We start from the raw sequence: 21,780 nt of genomic DNA on the forward strand, positions 1-21,780 counted from the left end.
GGTGGGTCTGGGTAGGAAGTAATGAGAAGTCAGGGAACAGTATTGGGTAGAGGTTAAACTAAATGACTCCTAAAACTGCCATGGATCTTATGAGACTGAATGGCATCGGGTGAGGCTGGCTGTGGGTAAACCTGTATGAGAAGCCAAACAAACCTGGGAAGGTGGACAGGGAGCATACGAAGATCTGGTAGGATAATCTTAGTGGCTGTTTACCAGATACACGTGTATACCATAGGGATAAACATTTCCAAGTGGACTGAATGTTGGCTAGTTAAGACCCTCTGTTTTGCTCTATCTTGGAGACACATGACCAATACTAGTTCTCCATCTCCCTTTCCAAGTGATTCTTACAGATATCATGTACTCCCCACCAGCAATAATTAATTCTGTCTTCCAAGAGAGCTCATTACAGTTGGTTTAAGCTTTCTTAATTTTAGTCATAATGTGTAGAAGTCTTGCTTCTCTAAAATTATAGCCAGGTCACCCTAATTGGATTTGGAGTATTATTCAAATGCTAATCAGATATTAAAATGTCATCTCTGGTTGTGTTATTGCTACAAATTACTGATCTCATTAATCACCGTTTGATTCTTTAAACTTTCATTCTCAGAATTCTTAAACCCAATTTGAAGGGTACCTTGTCCACAACCACTTTTAAATGCTGGCTGGCCTCTCCCAACCTTCTACCATGCCCTGGGAGCACTTCTCCTGCTATTACAGTATGCATGTGTTCAGGAAATGAAAATGAATTGAAATAGCCTGAAAGAAGCATAATTTAGAAGGTAAGTTTCCTATAATCAAAATGTAACATTATGAGCTCTGTAAGTTAGAACAAATTACTGTGATTAACTTTAGTTTTGGAGTGCCTGTGTCAAGTCCCCATCAGTCCTCTTAAATTACTTCTGAAATAAGGGGGAGGAGGGAGTAAAAAAAGTCTATTGAATGAGTAGATCTAAGCAGATGCCCTCAGAGCCCTGGGGTAAATGTAGCATAGGTGGAAGACATGAAGAACGTAAACCCTGGGCTACTGCTGCTGAAGGCTGATTCATGAAGTAACTAGGAAGTTTCATGTTGCTGTCTGAATGAGAGGTCTTCCTGCCAATAGGAGTTCACTTGTAAAAATTACTTAACACATTTCTTATTGATAAACTAATACATGCACATGGTAAAATAAAAAATTCAAATTGTATCAAAGAGAATACAGTGAAAAAAATTCATCCTCTTAGAGGGTGTGTACACTTATAAATTCGCTTATAATTGCCACTTGTCCTTCAAAGGGGTTGCATGCATTTACTTAGAATTGCACCAAAAATACATACACTGAGCATGTCTATTTTCCCAAATGTTTGCAAGCACTGTGTCTTCAAACTTTGGGGTTTCTAACAGAGGAAAAATGATAACTCATTGCCTTATTTTTAATTAATTTATTTTATTATTCCTTATGTGAGATTGAGCATCTTTCCATGAATTATTGGTCCTTGTTCTTTTCTTTCATTCCCTTTGTTCACTTTCTGTTGGTTGTTGGCCTTTTCTTACTGGTTTATAATAGTTCTTCATATATTATTATTAGCCCTTTGTCATGAGGGTGGCAAGATCTGGCAGTAGTTGACCAGATAGAAGGCTACTTCAGGAATGAGGTGAGAAATAATGGTGACTTGAATTTTCAGATAGTGGTAGTGGGGATTAATAGAAGGTTAATGAAATAACATTGACAAGAGCTGGCTAATGACTAGCTATGGGAGTTAAGGAGGAGGTAATGGTCATGAATGACCCTAAGGTTCCAGCTTGGATGACTTGGTAGATAATGGTGCCATTTTCTAGGGTTGGTAAGAGCAGGAGAAACCAGTTGGCTGGGGAAAGGAGGAAGGAATGGGAGATGATGAATTCAGTTTTTCACAGGTTGAATCTGAGTTTGGAGATGTCTTATGAGTAGTAGTTGGATAGGAAGGTTTTGGAAGAGATCTGGGCTAGAGATAAAGATCTTGGAATAGACAGTATGGAGATAGTGTTCCTTTGTGTGGACAAGATGGCCTATGGAGAATATATCAAGTGAGGAAAAAAAAGAAAAGAAAATGTTGAGTTGGGAAGGTCCATAATACAGACAGAGAACCCTCTGAGAAACTCTAGTATGTGTATTTCTCCTGCTTCCTCATGGCATCGTTAACAAAAAGTGTACACAGTTAGAAAAATGGTACAGTGGGTTGGATTCATAGATGAAAACATAGGATGTAGAGAGTTCAGATGGGAAATGGTACCATGGATTCTATAGAGAGGTCAAAACTGAGAAGGAAGCACCATGAATGTATGGAATGGAGTAACACAACTTGCTGGAAAACAGGTTAAATGAATTTAGAAAAGAACAGGAAGTGCACCCTGATCGTGATCACTGGAATGCACAGGTCTTAACTGACCTGATGTGGTCAGATAAGAAACTTAGGAAACGTGACAGTGTTAGGGTCTGTAAAAAGACTGCATTGCCAGGAAAATAAGAGACAAGATTGTTAATAGATAAGAATAAAATATTTAACCAGGAAACCTGTATAAAATTGTCAAGAGGATGAAACATAATTGAAAGGAAATTTCTGCTGCCAAAAGAGAAGGGACTTTATCCTTCTAGTGCCTTGCCTCATTTTAAATTATATAAGTTAGCAGAATTTGTCATTTTCCAAGGAGCAGTGACAACTCAAAACAAAATGCTTGCTCCAAAATCCTTCCACTAGACTCCATAGTTAAAGCTGGCAGCCAGTAATATTTATAACTTTATATATTCTTTGTCTTTCATAAATGCCATTCTTAGTTTCATGTTTCAACTTCTTTCTAATTTATCTGTATCATAACATTGTTCTTATTGTGACTGATAACTTACTGAGAGACGATATAATGTAATGTTTAACAACCAGGCTTCCTCAGTTTATATCCTGGTTCTGCCCCTGCCCTTTATATTCCAGGAGTTATTTAATCTCTCTGTGTCTCAGTTTCCTATTTATTTATTTATTTTTTAAAAAATTTTTTTGGCTGCATCGGGTCTTAGTTGCGGCACGTGGGATATTCGTTGAGGCATGCGGGATCTTTTGTTGCGGCACACAGGTTCTTCATTGCGTCACACACTCTTCTCTCGAGTTGTGGCGTGCGGGTTTTCTCTCTCTAGTTGTGGCGCGCGGGCTTCAGGGTCCGTGGGCTCTGTAGCTGTGGAGCGTGGGCTCTGTAGTTTGCAGCACGCAGGCTCTCTAGTTGAGGAGCGTGGGCTCAGTAGTTGTGGCGCACGGGCTTAGTTGCTCCGTGGCATATGGGATCTTAGTTCCCTGACCAGGGATCGAACCCACCTCCCCTGCATCGGAAGGCAGATTCTTTACCACTGGACCACCAGGGAAGTCCCTCAGTTTCCTCTTTAAAGTGGCATAACAATAGTACCTACCTCATTTTGTTCTTTTTTCAAGGATTCAATGAGCTAATGTATATAATTTTTTTCAAATAGTCTCTGGCACATAGAAAGTGCTGTGTAAATGTCAAATTATCACCAATTATTTTCATCTATTATACATTCTTATAATTGTCACAATGACTTTGTGAAAAAGATATTTTACAGATAAGGAACAGACAGTTTGTAAAGTTTAAGGAGTTTATGTAATACCACACAATTCGTAAAGAACAGAGTCAGGATTCAAACCCGGGTCCCTCTCATACTCATTCTACTTTGCCACCGTCTTTCCCTTTGTTTTTAAAATTATTACATCCACATGAGCCATTAATTCCTCATTCGTGTTCTCTAATTATGTAACTGCTGAGCACGTCTAAGCAATTAATAAGTTTTTTCATTTAGTTCTAATAACTGTCTGCACGTCTTCTCACTCTTAAGTGAGTGTGGATCAGGTCGGGCCTCTGAAGTTCCCCGAGGCGTGATCCACAATCCAATTTGGTTTCCCCAGAAACGATGCATCCAGGAGTCATGCCAGCCAGTGTGGGACCCCAGCAACCTCCAGCACACACCTCAGAGGTTTGGCCCAGTAAACCTCTCTGAGGTGCCTTCTTTTTGTGACATTCTATGTGGACGTTTTAGAAGCAGATATATATCTTATCTCCATCAAAATTATTTTATCACCTGAATCCAGTAATTCAAAAAATTTGGGTTTTAAGCCAATTAAAATCTCTGATTCCTGGATGATTTTCTGAATTCCCTTTTCTCTTACATGCCTTTTTCTCCTCTCTCCCATAACCTAAGTTTGATTCCTACAAGGCCCAGGACAGATATCACCCCCACCCCCTTCCAAAAGGAACAAAGGAGGAGATTCTGTACAAAAAGCATAGAGATAGGAGAGATTTGGAAGGTGAGTTTTAGGAATAATAAAGACTCTGAAATCAGTTGGGCAAATCAGAAACGTTCAAGAGTTAGTCTCACCTTCTTTGACTTTCCAAGATTTCCATAGCCTTTGCTCAGTTATGCTATGTAAAAGAAGGCTTTTACAGATATAGTGATTCCCATTCATAATCAGTTTTAGGAAGATGTCTCTCTCTCTCAACTTTGTATCAGCAAAGTGCCCATGTAATAACATCGATACCAAAACCCAAAAAATCTGGCTTAGAGAAATACTGCTCTGCCCTGAAGTCTCCAACAAATCGTCTGTCACTGCAGCACCACATCAATGAAACATACACAGAGTAGAAAGTGCATCAGGTTTTTGGTCACCTTTCATCTCACAGTAAAGATTTTAAAATTTTATTCAGAGAACTTGACATGTGAGAGGCATGAGGTCAAATAAAAGTAAATCTTATAAATAAGAGAATTAGAGATAAAGAAACAAGACTTTATCAATCTACAGACCTAAGAGAGACAAAATAGGGGAGCTCCTATAGTTTTAGTCAACATCCCGTACACTGGACCTGTTACCTCCTTATTTTTTTATGTTTATGACAGGTAGGTGCCTAGGACAAAGAGAATATAGTCCACAAGAGAAAACCAGGAGCTCCAGTGGCTAAAGGCAAGACAGTTTGGTCCTCGGGCAGATGTTATTCAAATCTCTTAATAGTAGTCATATGTACGGGGATACTTTCTCTCTGTAAAAAAGAAAGAAAGCATGGAAGGCTGGAGTTTTATATTAGAGGCAAACCCTGCATTCAGCCACAGTGCATTCCTGAAAGTCACACAGGAAGGAACAGTCGTGAAAAATGAGTTCTCTCTGTTCCTCCTAAGAGCAGTAGCCCTCAAATAATTCATTCACCATTAGCAACTCTCCTTCATTTTTAAGGCAAAATCCTGGTTTACTCATTCATTAATTCAACACTATTGTTAGGGGAACAATGAGAGAAGCAAAAAGAGAAAAGGGAAGTGAATGGGATATTTCCCACCAAGTTTCAGAGAGAGGGGGGATACAGAAGCAAAATAGGCCCAGGGCTTCGGAATATACTATACTACTGTGTCTGTTAGGTTTGTGGAACTGGGACACATGTCAGAGGAACTGATACCATCAGTCACCAGATCCCTCCACATTCCAGTATACACCGGAAGGAATACATCCCAGGCCAAGGAATGACTGCAGAGTCTGCTTATTAGATCTGAGCCTGCAGGGGGAGGAAGGAGGAAGATGCTCCTGATGTGTCCTGAGAAAAGGAACAACAGAGTTGGGCATTTCCGTTTCAAGATTCAAGGTTATTTTGCATCTCTGGGGCCATGACGATGAGACTCAAAAACTAAGAGCTAACAACAGCTATTCCAAGAGCCTACTATGTATCAGGAGCCAGAGAAGAGGGACAGAGGAACACGGTTCCTGCTTGTGAGGGATTCGCAGTCTTGGGACAAGATGAATAATAATGAATTTCAGCAGTGCAGTAAGTTTGCTCACACAATGTGTTTGAGGTGCTATGAAGAGCGTGTTTTTCCAGGGCAGTCACGCTGCCCTTCTCCAGGGGTGCCAGGCACTCAGAGGCTATGTCAGTGGAGCACTCCTGAGTTGTAACATGCACAACTTGAGCCACCTTGCTTCTCCTCCAGCTTCCACGTCATCACCCGCAAGAATCAAAAGGGAGTCCCTGAGTGCCACGTGCTCCAGGTAAGGCTGCTCCGCCCTGGCCTCCACACCTCTGTCATGGAGAATGAAGAGGGGACCTCAGAACTCTCTGTGCTCCTGACAATACCCTCACCCTCTTTCCCCCCCACGACATTTACAGTTTTGCTGTCAGAGTCTGCCTTGAGACCACCATATCCAATCTCATCAGGTCTGTTTCCCAATTCACGTTTACCACCACAAGAAGCCCAAGACCCTCAGTGCATCCTTCACCACCCGGACTCTGAGCCCCATATGGCTCTGTACTCTCCCTTTATTGATCCCCTTTGCAACCTATTCCCAACTTCTGAAACCCTTCTACTGTGCCCTCTGGACTTGCTACCAGTCATCAGCAAACCCCTTCTATTCTCAACTTCTTCTAGTAACATTTCCCTCACCTCCTGAAATTTGACTCTCCACTGAGGACATTTCTTCCCATATAGTCCTTTCAAGTGGTGCTGGTTTTCTTTCCACCATTCGCCGTACTTGGGTAAGTGAATTCCTTTATTCTCATTATGGCTTCCTCATCATTCTGCTGTCCTCCTCTCAGCTTAAAGTCTCGTCCCCACCCTTCCTTGTTACAGTCTTCTATTGCTCCCCACCACCATTCCTTGATTTTAGCTTCTGGCTTTGTCAAGCTGCCAACATTACTTCTGTCATAATTCTTGGTGTCACTATCTCATGTATGATACCTCCATTGACCTCCTGTGGACCGGAACCTCCTTTCCTCCAAGGACCCGTTTTTTCCATCTTATCTTAGCCCACCTTCCCCATGGTTAGAACTTAGATTTTGTTACTAGCAATAACCAAAACCACTTCATTACCTCAGTTTCAAGCACTGAAACTCTCCAGCCACTGCCTCTATCCTTCCAGCTCACTCACTATCTGTAGCACCCAAGTCTAAAATTCTTTGGCAGCCATCAAGACCTAAAACCCAATTTTCCTACCACATTTTCACTGTCCTTCCCATGCTTCACATTCTTCATGCTCTAATCCAGCTTAGATCCCATAATTGATTTTTATCCTCACTTTCTAGCACTCATCTGTCTTCCTTTGTCATATTCGCATGGCCAAATCCCAACATCTGGTTAACCTGACTCTCCTCCCATTCTGCGTCCACACACAAGCAACTGAATGTGGCTGGAGAAAAATACACAACCATGCTGGGTGTTCTCACTTTAAACTTACAACCACAAACTTCAAAAGTGCTTTTAGTACTGCCCAGGAAGCCTGTTATGTTTCTTCAGTTATTCTCTCCTGCTCCCCATTCTTTCTCCTTAAACCTTCAACAACACCACTTCCAGCCTCACACTCAGCTGATGATTTGCCCCCTGTTTCACTGAGAAAATTAGAAGCAAGCAGAAGATAAGCTCCCACTACCTCTTCACTTACCTTTCGGCATCTTGCCCACATACTCTGTTTACCCTTTTACATAAATCCTACCTAAGGCAAACCCTTCTACCTGTGCATTAGACCCCGTCCCCACTGCCTACTGAGAGGCATTATTCAGTAATTCTTCCCCCTCTCCTGCATCATCAACTTTACCCTCCCCATTTGTTCATTATCAGCATACAAACACACTGTTACTTCTCTCATCTAAAAAAAGAAAAATAAGACCCTATAAATTTCTCAGTTAATACGCATTTCTCTGCTGCTCCCCTTTGAAGCAAACTGCCCTCCAGGTTACCTCTCCAGTGATCTATTCTCAGTCCCCCAAAGTTGCCCATGCTCCTTCTCTCAAACAATCTATTCTCAGTCCCCATCTTACTTGACCCATCAGCAGCTTTTGATACAGGTGATCACTCCTTCCTCCCTGAAACATTTTCTTCATTTGGCTTCCAGGCCATGAAACTTTTGTAGTTTCCCTTCTACTTTACTGTCCACTTTTTCTCATTTTCCTTTGTTGGTCTCTCTTCACCTTCTTGACCTATAAATGCTGGAGGGTCCCAAGATTCAGTCCCTGGACCTCTACTCATCTCTATGACTACTCCCTTGGTGAGCCCATCTAATCTCATAATTTGAAATACCATCTATATGTTGACAGCTCCCAGGTTTATGTTTCAAGCCTGGACTTCTCTCCTAAATCCAAATTTCATATCCAATCACCTACACAACCTCGCACCTCAAATGTCTGAAATGGGCATCTCTAACTTAACACATCCCAAACCAAACTCCAGACTTCCTGATTATCATAAATGGCAACACCACTCTTCCAATTGCTCAGGGCAAAAACCTTAGTCATCACTGACTCCCCTCTTTCCCTCACACCCATCATCTAACCTGTCAACAAATCCTATCTGCTCTAACTTCAAAAATATATACTTAATTCACTCTCTTCTCTCACCACTTCCACTACTGTCACCTTGGACCAAGCCATCATCTTCCCTCACATGGATTATTACAACAATCTCCCAACTGGTCACCCTGCTCCCATGCTTGCCTCTCTTGGGTCTTTTCTCAAAAGCAGCCAGAAAGATACTTTTAAAATATAAGACAGACCACTTCACTCCTCTGCTCAAAACCCTCCAATAGCTTTCCATCTAGTCCCATAGTATGAGCAAAAGCTAAAACCCTTACAATGGCCTATAAAGCACCACACAATCCAGCCTCCTGTTAACTTTCTGATATTATCTCTTACACTTTCCCATGCATTCTCTGTATTCCAACCACTGGCCTCCTTGCTGCCCCTCAAATCCACCAGCCCTCACCCACCGCAAGACCTGGCTCCCTCACCTCCTAAAATCTTTGTTAAAATTTAACCTGTCAGTGAGACTTTCTCTGGATTGCCTATTTTATTTTTTTATAAATTTATGTATTTATTTTTGGCTGCATTGGGTCTCTGTTGCTGTGCGCGGGCTTTCTCTAGTTGAGGCGAGCGGCGACTACTCTTCATTGCGGTGCGCGGGCTTCTCATTGCGGTGGCTTCTCTTGTTGCGGAGCACGGGCTCTAGGCATGTGGGCTTCAGTAGTTGTGGCTCGCGAGCTCTAGAGCGCAGGCTCAGTAGTTGTGGCTCACGGGCTTAGTTGCTCCGCAGCATGTGGGATCTTCCCGGACCAGGGCTCAAACCCGTGTCCCCTGCATTGGCCGGCGGATTCTTAACCACTGTGCCACCAGGGAAGCCCCTGGATTGCCTATTTTAAATTGCAACCCTCCTTCCCCCCCTTACTACCCTCTTCCCAATCTTCCTTCCCTGCTTTATTTTTCTCTATATGACTCTTCACTGTCTGATATACTACACAAATATTTACTTTATATTGAAATATAATATGCACACAGAAAAGAGCATGTAAGCATCCAGCTCAATTAATTTTCACAAACTGAATACAATCATGTAACCAGCACCCAAATCAAGAAACAGAACATGACTAACACCTCCAGATTCTCCCATGCTCTCTTCTAGCTACCATCCCCCTTTCACACTCCAAGGGTAACCATTATGCTGACTTCTAACAGGATAGATTTTAATTTTGCTTGCTTTTGTATTTCATATAAATGGACTCATATAGCGACATACTACATATTTTAATGATCTGTTTATTTACTGCCTATTTTGCCCCACTACTAGCATGTAAGCTCCATGAGGGCGGGGATTTGTTTCCTTCATTGCTGCATCCCCAAAGCCTAAAAGAGTATCTGACACAGAGTTGTAGCCCAGCACATATTAGATAAATGAATGAAATATTGAACAAATGGAAATGGGAGTAGGAGAGTTAAGAAGGGCTTAAAATCTAAACGAAGTCTTAAAGGATGAGTAGAGTCCATGAGGCAGTCCAAGAAAGGCATTCCAAGCACAGGCAGAGTCTCTATAAAGGCTTGGCAGAATGAAAAAATAAACAGAAGTAGAAACCACAAGGAGTCAGTAAGCTGAGAGCAATGAGCAATAGCCGTGTGTTGAAAAACAGAGACCTAGGAGACTGGAAAAATAGGCAGACACCAGATCTCTGAGGGCTGTATACAAATAAGTCCATGAAAGGAGATGAAGAGAAGTAAACTATAGGGGTCTCTTAGGCATTTCCAGGACCTTTTTTAAGTGTTGAAATTTAAGGGGACATAAAACAAGGATTTCCTTAAAGTCAGCTCATTAATAACTTATCCTAGTGTCTCAGAAGAGCATCTGTGGCCACTGTAATGGTCAAAGACCTCTAACTACTCCTGAACATGTGCGAAAGGCTTAATAGTCTGGGGAATAAGCAACTGCAGCTTTTCTTTCCTTTAAAGGAAAGAACAGCTCAAAACAGGACATTTAAATCACTGCATCTGTCTAGTTAGTCTTGTTTTACTGGAATGGGGCAAGGATCTGGGAGCCCTGGCTTTGAGGAGATGGCATCCCATCCTCACAGGGGAAGATAGGCCAGAGATGCTCTGGGCATCTTCACCTCCCCTAATGGCCAATGCTCTACATCTGTGGTTCCTGAGTGAGTTAAAATCACCTGGAGGCCTTATTAAAACACAAATTGTTAGGCCCCAGATCAGGAGGTCATGAGTGGGGCCTGAAAATTTGCATTTCCAGCAAGCTCCCAGGTGGTGCCAGTGTTGCTGGGTGTGGGGCGCTGCTTGGAGAACCACTACCCTACCCAACACTAGCCCCCTAAGCCAGGAGAGGAGGCCGTCTGCATGTCCCTGCTGCCCCCAATTGCCCTCCATCACAACTCCCCTCACTCTGCAGTGTACACTCATTTAACCTGTGTCTTCTCCACTACCCTGTCCACTGCATGAGGGCAGGAGCTACATCTATCTTGTTTAGGTTCATGGTGCAGTTCCAATGTCTGGACCTGACTAAGCATTCTACCGATATTTGTTGAATTAATAGATGAATGACTCCAACTGGCTTCCCAAAGACAAAGAACAGTAATGAAGATGGGGCCTCCAAAAACCATGGTTCCAGCCCCCCCTGTCTTCTACAGAGAAGCACAGAGAGCGTGAAAGAGTGGAAGTTCTGCAGTTTCTTCTTTCTGTTCTTCCAGTGAGGTTTGGATGCTCCCTTCCCACCATGTCTGAGTTTCAGCTTCCCCATCTATTAAACGTAGGGCTGGCAGACAAAATATAGGACACCCAGTTAAATTTGAATTTCAGGTAAATAATGAATCTCTTTCTGGCATATGTATGTGGCAATATTTATTGTTTATCTGAAATTCAAATTTAACTGGGCATCCTCTATTTTTATTTACTAAATCTGGCAAACCTACTTATACGTGGATAAAAATATTTCTTACCCCATAGGATTCCCATGAGGATAAATAAGTAATTAAAATAAAAAAAAAACCCACCTGTAAAGCCTTAGAACAGCAACTGAAGACAAGTAAGAGCTCTATTTAAGTATTTGCTGTTATTTTTATTGTACCCATACAACACAGACACACACACACACACACACACACACACACACTTGGCTATACAGTAACACTCTTCTTCAGTTGCCTAGTTCAGCTTTGACAAACTTTTAAATGATATTTTGAAATCTTCATGTTTTAATTTATAACTTCCATTTTATTGTCTCCTCCACAAATCTCATAAACGGCAAATCAGCAGTTTTATAAAGGTCCTATAAATATTTAAGGCCAAAATAACAATCTCCTAATACTTTCTTCTTAAGATTAGGTTCTAATTATTTGATCTTTTACTATATGAACCTGTTCCTCTTCTCTAAAGCCTGTGTAGTTCCTCCACATTTTATTTTTTCTTTAGTTAGAAAAATATGTTTGTTATAATAAACTTATAGGGAGGAAAAAGATTATTCTTTCCTCTTGCAATATTGTCTGAATGTTCCATAATCTGTACATACATAAAGTAAAATAAGCATCTGGTTTTTTTTAATTTGGAGTTTCCTTTTCTTATTTTTGTCTTTTTATACTCAGACAATTATGCCTGGTCCGCTTATTTAAATGAACTTCATGATTTTTATTTTAAATTTTGCCCACTATTAGTCAGTGATTTTATGACTCAGAAGCAATGCATAAAGGGCACAATCTATAATCCTATTCTCTTAAAGACAAGCACTTTAAATAATAACTAATATTGAATAATATTATTCAATAAATAATAATATTGAAATAATAAAAATAATAACAAGAACATTCTTAATAACACCTAACATTTATTGTTAGTGTATGATGTTCCAGCAACTATGCTAGGAACTTTTAACTTCATTAAATCTTTTCATTCTCATAGTAATGCCGTGAGAAAAATACTATCATTATCAATCCTCAATCTTTTCTGCTCTGGTTGCTGAACAGTTGCTCCACTGAGCAACTCTTGCTAAGGTCACAAAAGACCTGCAAGGCACTAAATGAAATAAACATTTTCTGCCTTTACCTAACTTGCCAGTACATGTTGCATTCTCTCCCTCCCTCTATACCTTTGTCTCTCTCTCGCCTTCCCTCCTTTCCTTTTTCTCTCTTCCTCATTTTTCCCCTTCTCTTTATTTTTTTGCAGTAGGATGGATTTGAGTCGTTATACCCTTCAACAATGTAACAGTAGCAAAATTAATATTAAAGTTGATTTCACTTCTCTAGCGTGTCACATACCAATCTTTTTTCTCTCCAAATTCACTTAACCTCAGGGCTTCCACATTTTATTTTATATTTTTTAAAATGTATACCTTAAAATAAATGGAAAGATATCACATATTCATGGGTCAAAATACAATATTGTTAAGATAGCAATGCTATCCAAATTGATCTACAGATCCAACACTATCCCTATCAAAAACCCAGCTTCCTTTTTGTCAGAAGTTGACATGCTGATCATAAAATTTTAATGGAAATGCAAGGGATACAGGACAGCCAAAACAATTTTGAAAAAGAAGAATAAAGTTGGAGAACACACACTTTACATTTTCAAAGCTTATTAAAATGGGATGAAATTAGAACACAGTAACAGAATTAAATTTAGGAAATAAAAAAATGTAGAAATTAAACAACACAATCCTAAATAACCAATGGGGTCAGAGAAGAAATCTCAAGGGAAATTAGAAAATACTTTGAGATGAATGAAAATAAAAACATAACATACCAAAACTTATGGGATGCAGCTAAATCAGTGCTCAGAGGGAAATTTACTGCTGTAAATGTCTATATTTGAAAAGAAGAAAGATCTCAAACCAATACTCTAACCTTCTACCTTAAGTTACTAGAAAGAGAAAATCAGACTAAACCCAAAGCAAGCAGACGGAAGGAGATAATAAAGACTAAAGTGGAAGTAAATGAATTAGAGAATAGACAAAAAATAGAGAAAATAAACAAAACTAAAAGTTGAAGAATTAACACCAATCCTTCACAAACCCTTCCAAAAAAACAGAAGATAAGGGAACACATTTCAGCTTATTCTATGACACCAGTATTATCCTGATACCAAAAACAAAGAAATCATGAGAAGAGAAGACTACAGGCCAACATCTCTTAAGAATATAGATGCAAAAATCTTCAACAAAATACCGGTAAATGGTATCCAGCAACATATAAAAAGGATTATATGCCATGACCAAGTGTGATATATCCCAGGAATACAAGGTCAGTTCAATGCACAAAAATTAATCAGTGTAATATACCATATTAATAGAATAAAGGACAAAGACCACAGGATCATCTCAACAGATACAGAAAAAGCATTTGACAAAATCTTAAATTCATTCATGATGAAAAACATTCAGCAAATTAGCAATAGAAGACAACATTCTCAACCTGATAAAGTCCATGTATAGTAAACCCACAGCTAACACTATACTTTAAAATGAAAGACTGGGGACTTCCCTGGTGGCACAGTGGTTAAGAATCCGCCTGCCAATGCAGGGGACATGGGTTCGAGCCCTGGTCTGGGAAGATCCCACATGCCTCAGAGCAACTAAGCCCGTGTGCCACAACTACTGAGCTCATGTGCCACAACTACTGAAGCCCACATGCCTAGAGCCTGTGCTCCACAACAAGAGAAGCCACTGCAATGAGAAGCCAGCACACCACAACAAAGAGTAGCCCCTGCTCAATGCAACTAGAGAAAGCCCACGCACAGAAACGAAGACCCAATGCAGCCAATAAATAAATAAATAAATAAATAAATTTATTTAAAAAAAAGAAAGACTGAATGCTTTTTGTTCTTAAGATCAGGAACAAAACAAGAATGTTTACTTTCACTTGTACTATTCAGCATTGTACTGGGGGTTCTAGTCAGTGCAGTAAGGCAAGAAAATGAAATATAAGTAATCAAGATTGGAAAGGAAGAAATAAAACTATCTCTATTTATAGATAATATGATCTTGTAAACAGAATATACTAAGGAATCCACAAATAAACACTGTTACAACTAACAAACAGATACAGCAAGGTTGCAAGATACAAAATCAATATATAAAAATCAACTGTATTTCTTTATACTACCAATGAACATTCCAAAAATAAAATTAAGAAAACAATTGCATTTACAAAACATTAAAAGGTATAACATATTTAGGAATAAATTTAACAAAAGTACAAGATTTATACATTGAAAACTATAATACATCACTGAAAGAAATTAAAGAAGAACAAAATAAATGGAATGATATCTCCACATTCATATACTGGAAGACAATATTGTTAAGATGGCAGTACTCCCAAAGCTGATCTATAGATTCAACACATTCCCTATCAAACTCCCAAGTGCTGGGAATTCCCTGGCAGTCCAGTGGTTAAGACTCCACGCTTTTACTGCTGAGGGCCTGGGGTTAAATCCCTGGTCAGGCAACTAAAATCCCAGAGGCTGCAAGGCCAAAAAAAAAAAAAAAAAAATCCCAGGTTCCTTTTTGCAGAAATTGACAAATTGATCATAAAATTCATTTGGAAATGTCAAAACAATCTTGTAAAAGAACAAGGTTGGAGGACTCACACTTCCCTGTGTTAAAACTTAATAAGATGGCTTCCCTGGTGGCACAGTGGTTGAGAGTCTGCCTGCCAATGCAGGGGACACGGGTTCGAGCCCTGGTCTGGGAAGATCCCACATACCACGGAGCAACTGGGCCTGTGAGCCACAACTACTGAGCCTGCACGTCTGGAGCCTGTGCTCCGCAACAAGAGAGGCTGCGATAGTGAGAGGCCCGCGCACCGCGATGAAGAGTGGCCCCTGCTTGCCGCAACTAGAGAAAGCCCTCGCACAGAAACGAAGACCCAACACAGCCAATAAATAAATAAATAAATTTACAATGTATTAAAAAAAAACTTAATAAGAATCTATAGAAATCAGGACAGGATGGGCATACGAATAGATACATAGTTCAATAAAACAGAATTGAGAATCCAGAAATAAACCCTAATTTATGGTCAATTCATTTTTGACAAGGATGTCAAGACAATGCAATGGGGGTGTCGATGAAAAAAATTAATAGTCGATCCCCAAAACATGGAATTGTAAATCAAATATACTTGTTTTTTTAAAAAAGTGGAAAATTTTATTCAAGCCAAACTGAGGATTACAACCCAAAAATCAACCTTACAGAAAGCTCTGAGGACTCTTCTGCCCATGAGAGGTCAAAGCACAGTTATACAAGTTTTTGAGACAGAGAGCTGTACATTAAATGACATATTATTGACAGTTTACGTAATCCAGATCTACAAATACCAAGCAAATAGTGGATTACGGTTCATTGTAGCCCCTTACAAAATTAAGAAAGAAGGTTATCTCCTAAGGAGGTGTGACCCTTTATGAGATTAAGAAAGAATGTTACCTCCTAAGGAGGTCTGCAGACACACAACACACATTAAAGGGGAGGGAGGAGGCCCAAACTGGCAAAGAAAAATTTTATGTTTAAATTTTTCTTGTTTTGCCATAAAATATGAATTTTATTTCATCAAGGGAAAGAATAGTCTTTTCAATAAATAGCCCTGGGAAGACTGATTATCTATACACAAAAGAATGATTTTGGACTCCTATCTCACATCATATACAAAAATTAACTTAAAATGGATCATAAACCTGAATGCAGGAGCTAAAATTATAAAACTCTTAGAAGAAAACATAGGAGTAAATTTTTGTGATCTTGGATTAGGCAATGATTTCTTAGATATGACATCAAAAGCACAGTGAAAATAAAAATAGATACATTGGACTTCATGAAAATCAGAAATTTTCTGCTTCAAAGGACATAATCAAGAAGTGAAAAGATAACTCACAAAAGGGGAAAACTTTTGCAAATCATACATTTGATAAGGGACAAGTATTCAAAATACATAAAGAACTTTTCCAACTCAATAATAAAAAGATAAATAACCCATTTTTTAAATGGGCAAAGGATTTGAATGGATATTTCCCCAAAGAAGATATACAAATCACCAATAAGCACATGAAAAGATGCTCAGCATCATTAGTCATCAAGAAAATGCAAATCAAAACCACAGCGGTATATCACTCACACCAACTAGGAAGACTGAAATCAAAAAGACAGATAATAATGAGTGCTGACAAGGATGCCGAGAAATTGGAACCCTCATAGACTGCTGGTGGGAATGTAAAATGGTGCAGCCACTTTGGGAAACAGTCTGGCAATTCCTCAAGGAGTTAAAAAACATTTACCATATGATCCAGCAATTCCACTCCCAGTATGTATCAAGATAAATGAAAACATATATCCACACAAAAACCTGTACACAAATGTTCACAGCAGCATCATTCACTGTAACCAAAAAGTGGAAACAACCCAACTTCCGTGAACTGATGAATGAATAAATAAAATGTGGTATATCCATACAAAGGAATATCATTCAGCAATAAAAATAAATGAAGTGCTGAGACATGCTACAACATGTTGCACCTTGAAAACACTATCCTGAGTGAAAGAATCCAGTGACCACACATTGTATGATTCCATTTATATGAAAGGTTCAAATAGGCAAACTATGTAATCAGAAAGTAGATTAATGTTTTCCTAGTACTAGAGGACACAGCGGAAGGAATGAAGAGTGACTGCAAAGAGGTCTGAGGTTTCTTTTCAGGGTAATAAAAATGTCCTAAAATTAGATAGTGGTGATGGTTGCACAACTCTGTGAATATACTAAAACAACTGAATTGTACACTTCAAATGGATGGATTTTATGGCATGCGAATTATGTTTCACAAAGATGTTAAGAAAGATTTTTTAAAGTATAGCTTTTGGGGATTATAAAAATAATACATGTTCATTGTAGAATGTTGCATAAGACAGAGAAGTACAAAGAAGAAAACAAAAATCACCTATAACCCCATCATGCAGAGGTAACCAGTAATTGTTGTTAATAATAATAATTATTATTATACTTCCTATCTTTTTAATCTGTATACAGCTAAACAACTTGGGCTCATGCTTCACATGCAAGCTTACATCTTGTTTTTTTTAGATTTAACAGTATATTGTGAACCCTTCTCCATGTCATGAAAATTTTTAGTGAATAATTTTAACAGTTGTATAATAGTCACAGCTAGTTACTGTTAGATCCAGGATTACAAGTGTCTTGAATGCTTTGATTAATTGCTAGGCCCATACAGACTAGACCTGAAGGGTGACCGACCAATCTTTGCATGAAGCCAGATTCCCTTATTACTTCTTGTATAGAGGCTGTACACCCTTGGACAAGTACCCCAACTCTTTGGACTGCTGTTTCCTTGCTCCCACATGCTGTGGTTAGTAGAAGAGGATGGCTAAAGTCCCTGGCAGATCTAACCCTCCAAAGAAGACTAAGTCAGAGACACAGGAAAGTAGAAAGAATTAGCTTATGTGCAAGTGTCCTCATCACCATAACCTTCCTTCTTAAAAGAGGCAGGTGGGGCCACACAAGGTAGCACAGATCAGTCACTCTGCCTGAGGCTCTGGATGTTATAACACAAAGAGCTTAATGGCCCTGAGTCAACCATGGTAGAGTGGAAAGTTCCTAGGCCTTGTTAATAGTTAAGCCTGTGTTCAAATCCTAGGTTCTAACACTTTCAGCTGTGTAGCCTTCAGTAATTTACCTTCTCTCAGCCTCAGTTTCCGCTTCTGCCAAATGGGGTAATATTAGTATCTACCTCAGAGGTCGCTGTGGTGTTAAATATGGTATGAGAAGGTACCTAGGTCCACCCTCACACACAGTACGTGTTTGATAAATACATGTTCCTTTTCTTATATGCGTTTTCAAGTCCTTGAACACTTCCTTGAAGAAGGCAGGCACAGTTTAGAAGTAATAGAACCGACACACAAAAAACTATCCGTCAAATTTTCTCTCAAGAAGCTGCAGGGTTCTGCAGAGCATAGTTAGAGAGCAATGTTAAGACTTTCCAGGATTCATGAGTGGAGCAGCGACTTCATTTCTAGTCTCATTACTTGTCGCGCAGGGGCTCCCCTTCTCCAGACTTAGATGATTTAAATCTGTTCATGGAGTGTATAATCTTAGATACATAAATGCTGAGTGGTGTAAGAAAATAAAGTATATGAGCTCTGGATTCAGAAAGAATGGATTTGAATTCTAACTCACGTGCTTATTAGCCATGTCCTTGGTCAAATTCTCTGCTGTCTTGCTTCCCTCACGCAGGCGGGAGACAGCAATAACAACTACCTTGCAGGGTTGAGGCAAGGACTTAAAATGATGTATGTAAAGTGCCAGGCACATGGTAAGAGACTGATAAAGGGCAGCTATGCTTATTCAGCCTGTCACACCATAAAGCTGATGCCCTCAGCAGAGGGAGAGAAGCCTTACCAATAGGAACAGACACATTGATCGGGATGAAAGCTGTAAGTTCCTGAAGTGTGGTCTTTTTTCAAACACAGAGAGACTCCCACCTCACCACCTTCTCTTGCCCCAAGCTACAACTTTCTCTTCCTGAGTTTCTTTAAATCTCCAAAGTGCCCAGAAGTGCCTGATACATTTGGCATTTGGTAAACATTACTGAATAATGACTTCTTTGTGGGGAAATACACCCTGCTTTAACTCACTTACTTGGGTCCTTGCAGATGATTCTGAAGGGCTGGTTGTTCACATCTGTCTCTGTTATGTGGCAGACATACTTCTCATTTAACTTGACCGGGTATTTCAGGACAGAGAACACCCGGTAGAAGCCATTCATCTGCTCCTCCAGGACCTCCACGGTACTGGGGGTGCTCAGATCCCTCTCTGCCCGGTCCAGCCAGGTCACACTGGGTACCAGCCCCTGGAGACGCACGTGGCTACATCCTCATCATTAATCTTCTCAAACCGCACCTGGGGCGTTACAGAGTCTGGTTGGAAAAAATAACAAAACAATTAGTTCCTTTTTTAATTTCAGCCCCAAGAGGACCAGGCTAGCAGAAATCTTGCCCTGAGTTTTTACATTAACCCTTATGTAGGCAACACATCTTGAGGTTCACCGTAGTTAAAATTTTGGTCCAGGCACAGAGAGAGAATATCAGGATACACACATGTGCCTGCCCTCCAGGTCTCATCTACCACTGCTGTCTTTATTTTTGGAACCTTCCTCTACGTGAGGGGGTTCATTTCAGACTCTCTGCTGCACTCGGATAGCCCTGCTGAGGATCATAGAAGATAAATGACTCTCAGCACCACCCTGGCATCTCTTCCAACTCCTACCCAGAGGAATTCTGCCATGCCTCCCTCCACCTTTGTGAGATCTCTGATGAGGAAAAGACCACTCTCCATGTAATCCTGAAAAGGGTGAGGATCCTTGGGGCACTATGGACATCCACTGGTCCAGTCCAATGTTACATTTTAATAGTGAGAAAATGAAGCCTGGAAAATCTAAATGATTTGGCCAGAGTCACACAATTAGAACCTGGGCCTCCTGACTCCCAGCACAGGGCTCTTCTCACCAAACCACACATCATATCTCAGAGTTTTCATGCAGGAGTCTTTTGCAACATTTTGGTTTTTCAGTGTTACAATTTGTTTAGTAAGTTTGGGATAGGACCAGGGTTTTGGGTTTGGGGGTTATTTTACGTTTTGTTTGCTTGTTTGAATGAATGAGTGATGTAGTCAGGTACAGATTAACACCTTTGGTTCAGAGCAATGTTTTTAGCTAAGATGAATTGACATTCCAAATACCTGACTCTCATAATGGCAATAAGAAGTACCTATAATGATTTGAGTAGAAGAGAAAAAGTGAGAACACCAGAAGAGAAAATGTGTAGTTTATCTTTGTGAACAGAAACAGAGCTTGAAACCAAGTTAATCCAATAAATTCCCTTACCTTCTCCTATTAGCTTAATTGTACTTTTGCCTCTTCCATTTGGTGTGATGGCTGAGCATTTGTAGATAGCTTCATCCATGAAATCCACATTTCTTAATAAGAGTGATAGAGTCCACTCAGAAATTTCCTCCCGATCCACAGAGACTCTTCACTCATTCAAAGAGTTTTGGTCCTCTAGTTGCTCTGTGTTACTGCTAAACTGGTAAACCAACTTCGAGAAAACTTCCAAAAAATCATAGTACCTAAAAAATCGGTAATATTCTTTATCATCCTCTACCTCATATTCCTGTCTGATGTCTTCTCTCTTCCAAGACTCAAGATTTTCTGTGCCCTCCACAAAGGAGAAATGACAGGAAAGGGCAACATCAGTGAAAGGATGGGCCCGTAACTCTTCTATAGACACTGAGGATGTCAAAGAAGAAATGAAGTCAGCAAAGTATTTGTAAAGACCAGTGAACACTGCATCAGGTAGGGTTTAATAACAGATAAAATAAATCACTCTAGCTATGTCAAACAGAAAGGGGTTTAGTACAACGAATTAGACATTTACAAAATCATTGGAAGGCTAGAGGAATGAGCCCAAAGAAGGTCACGGAAGGTAAGACATGCAAAGTATGTGTTAAGTCCTTCCCTGAATTATGCTAGGCTCAGAACAACTGGCTGAGCTGGTCTGCCAATGGAACTGCTGACTCTGCCATATCAGGAAGCTGGTAAATCAGGAAGTTGTCACTGCAGGTATTGGCTCCAGAGTCAAACTGCACCTGCTAGATTCACACTGGGAACAGAAAGGATGCTTCATGCACTATCACCATTCTCCTCACTTAAATCAGTTGCTAACTTGGTCCTTTAGCAAATGTATCTGATTGGCAGAGCCTACGTCATTTCCAGAACCCAAAATACAAAGGAATCTTGGAAATATAGTTTTTTACTCTGCAGTCTCAGCAGTTCACGAAGTCACGTTAAAAAGGCAAAAATGGAATTTCAGTAAGTCAGTCTATTCTACCTGCCACAAATATCTACTGGTCTGGGCAGAGTTATCAACAGAAGGGGCTGAGGGCTATGGGGAATATAGCCATGCACTATGTACCATTCATAGAATCATGACCTAGAATAGAATCCTGATATGTTAGAGCTGAAAGAAAGCTTAGAGATCATCTGATTCAATCTTTCCAAACTATTTTCCCCAAAGCCCACCTCATTGACAGCCAGGTGAAAGACTAAATCAGTGAGATCTGCATTCCTTTATCACTTCAATCAGAAAAATCCCTCTCTAATTTAATTTATAAATGGGGCTTCCAAGTAAGAATTCTTTCGTCAAGTGTCTCTGCTACTAAAAGACAAAACTGAAACCCAGGGAGCAAAGTTGCTTGGGGTCACAAAGTAAGATACTGTTAGCACAACAGAAAGAAACAAGACCTCTCAGAATTTAAAAAGAACCTTTTGGGTCATAGTTATCAAACTTTTGAGCCTAAAAGACTTATTAAATTCCCAACTTGAGTAAGACAGAATAATGAAACTTCTGCATTATGAAAGTAGGGACTCCATCTTTTTTTTCTCCTAGAGACACTATGCAAGTAAGAAGCATCATAA

General features: G+C 39.9%; 1 long non-coding RNA gene across 1 annotated transcript; it reads left to right on the forward strand.

The window, feature by feature from the left end:
• The first annotated feature begins 615 nt into the window (after nucleotides 1-615).
• On the forward strand, nucleotides 616-12,510 carry LOC130708059 (uncharacterized). Its single transcript, XR_009008066.1, has 3 exons — nucleotides 616-782; nucleotides 5,987-6,044; nucleotides 10,850-12,510. It is a non-coding gene; the product is annotated as an uncharacterized LOC130708059 (long non-coding RNA).
• The last annotated feature ends 9,270 nt before the right edge of the window (nucleotides 12,511-21,780 follow it).

This window comes from Balaenoptera acutorostrata, chromosome 4, assembly GCF_949987535.1.
Source record: "Balaenoptera acutorostrata chromosome 4, mBalAcu1.1, whole genome shotgun sequence".
Classification (NCBI taxonomy): Eukaryota; Metazoa; Chordata; class Mammalia; order Artiodactyla; family Balaenopteridae; genus Balaenoptera; species Balaenoptera acutorostrata.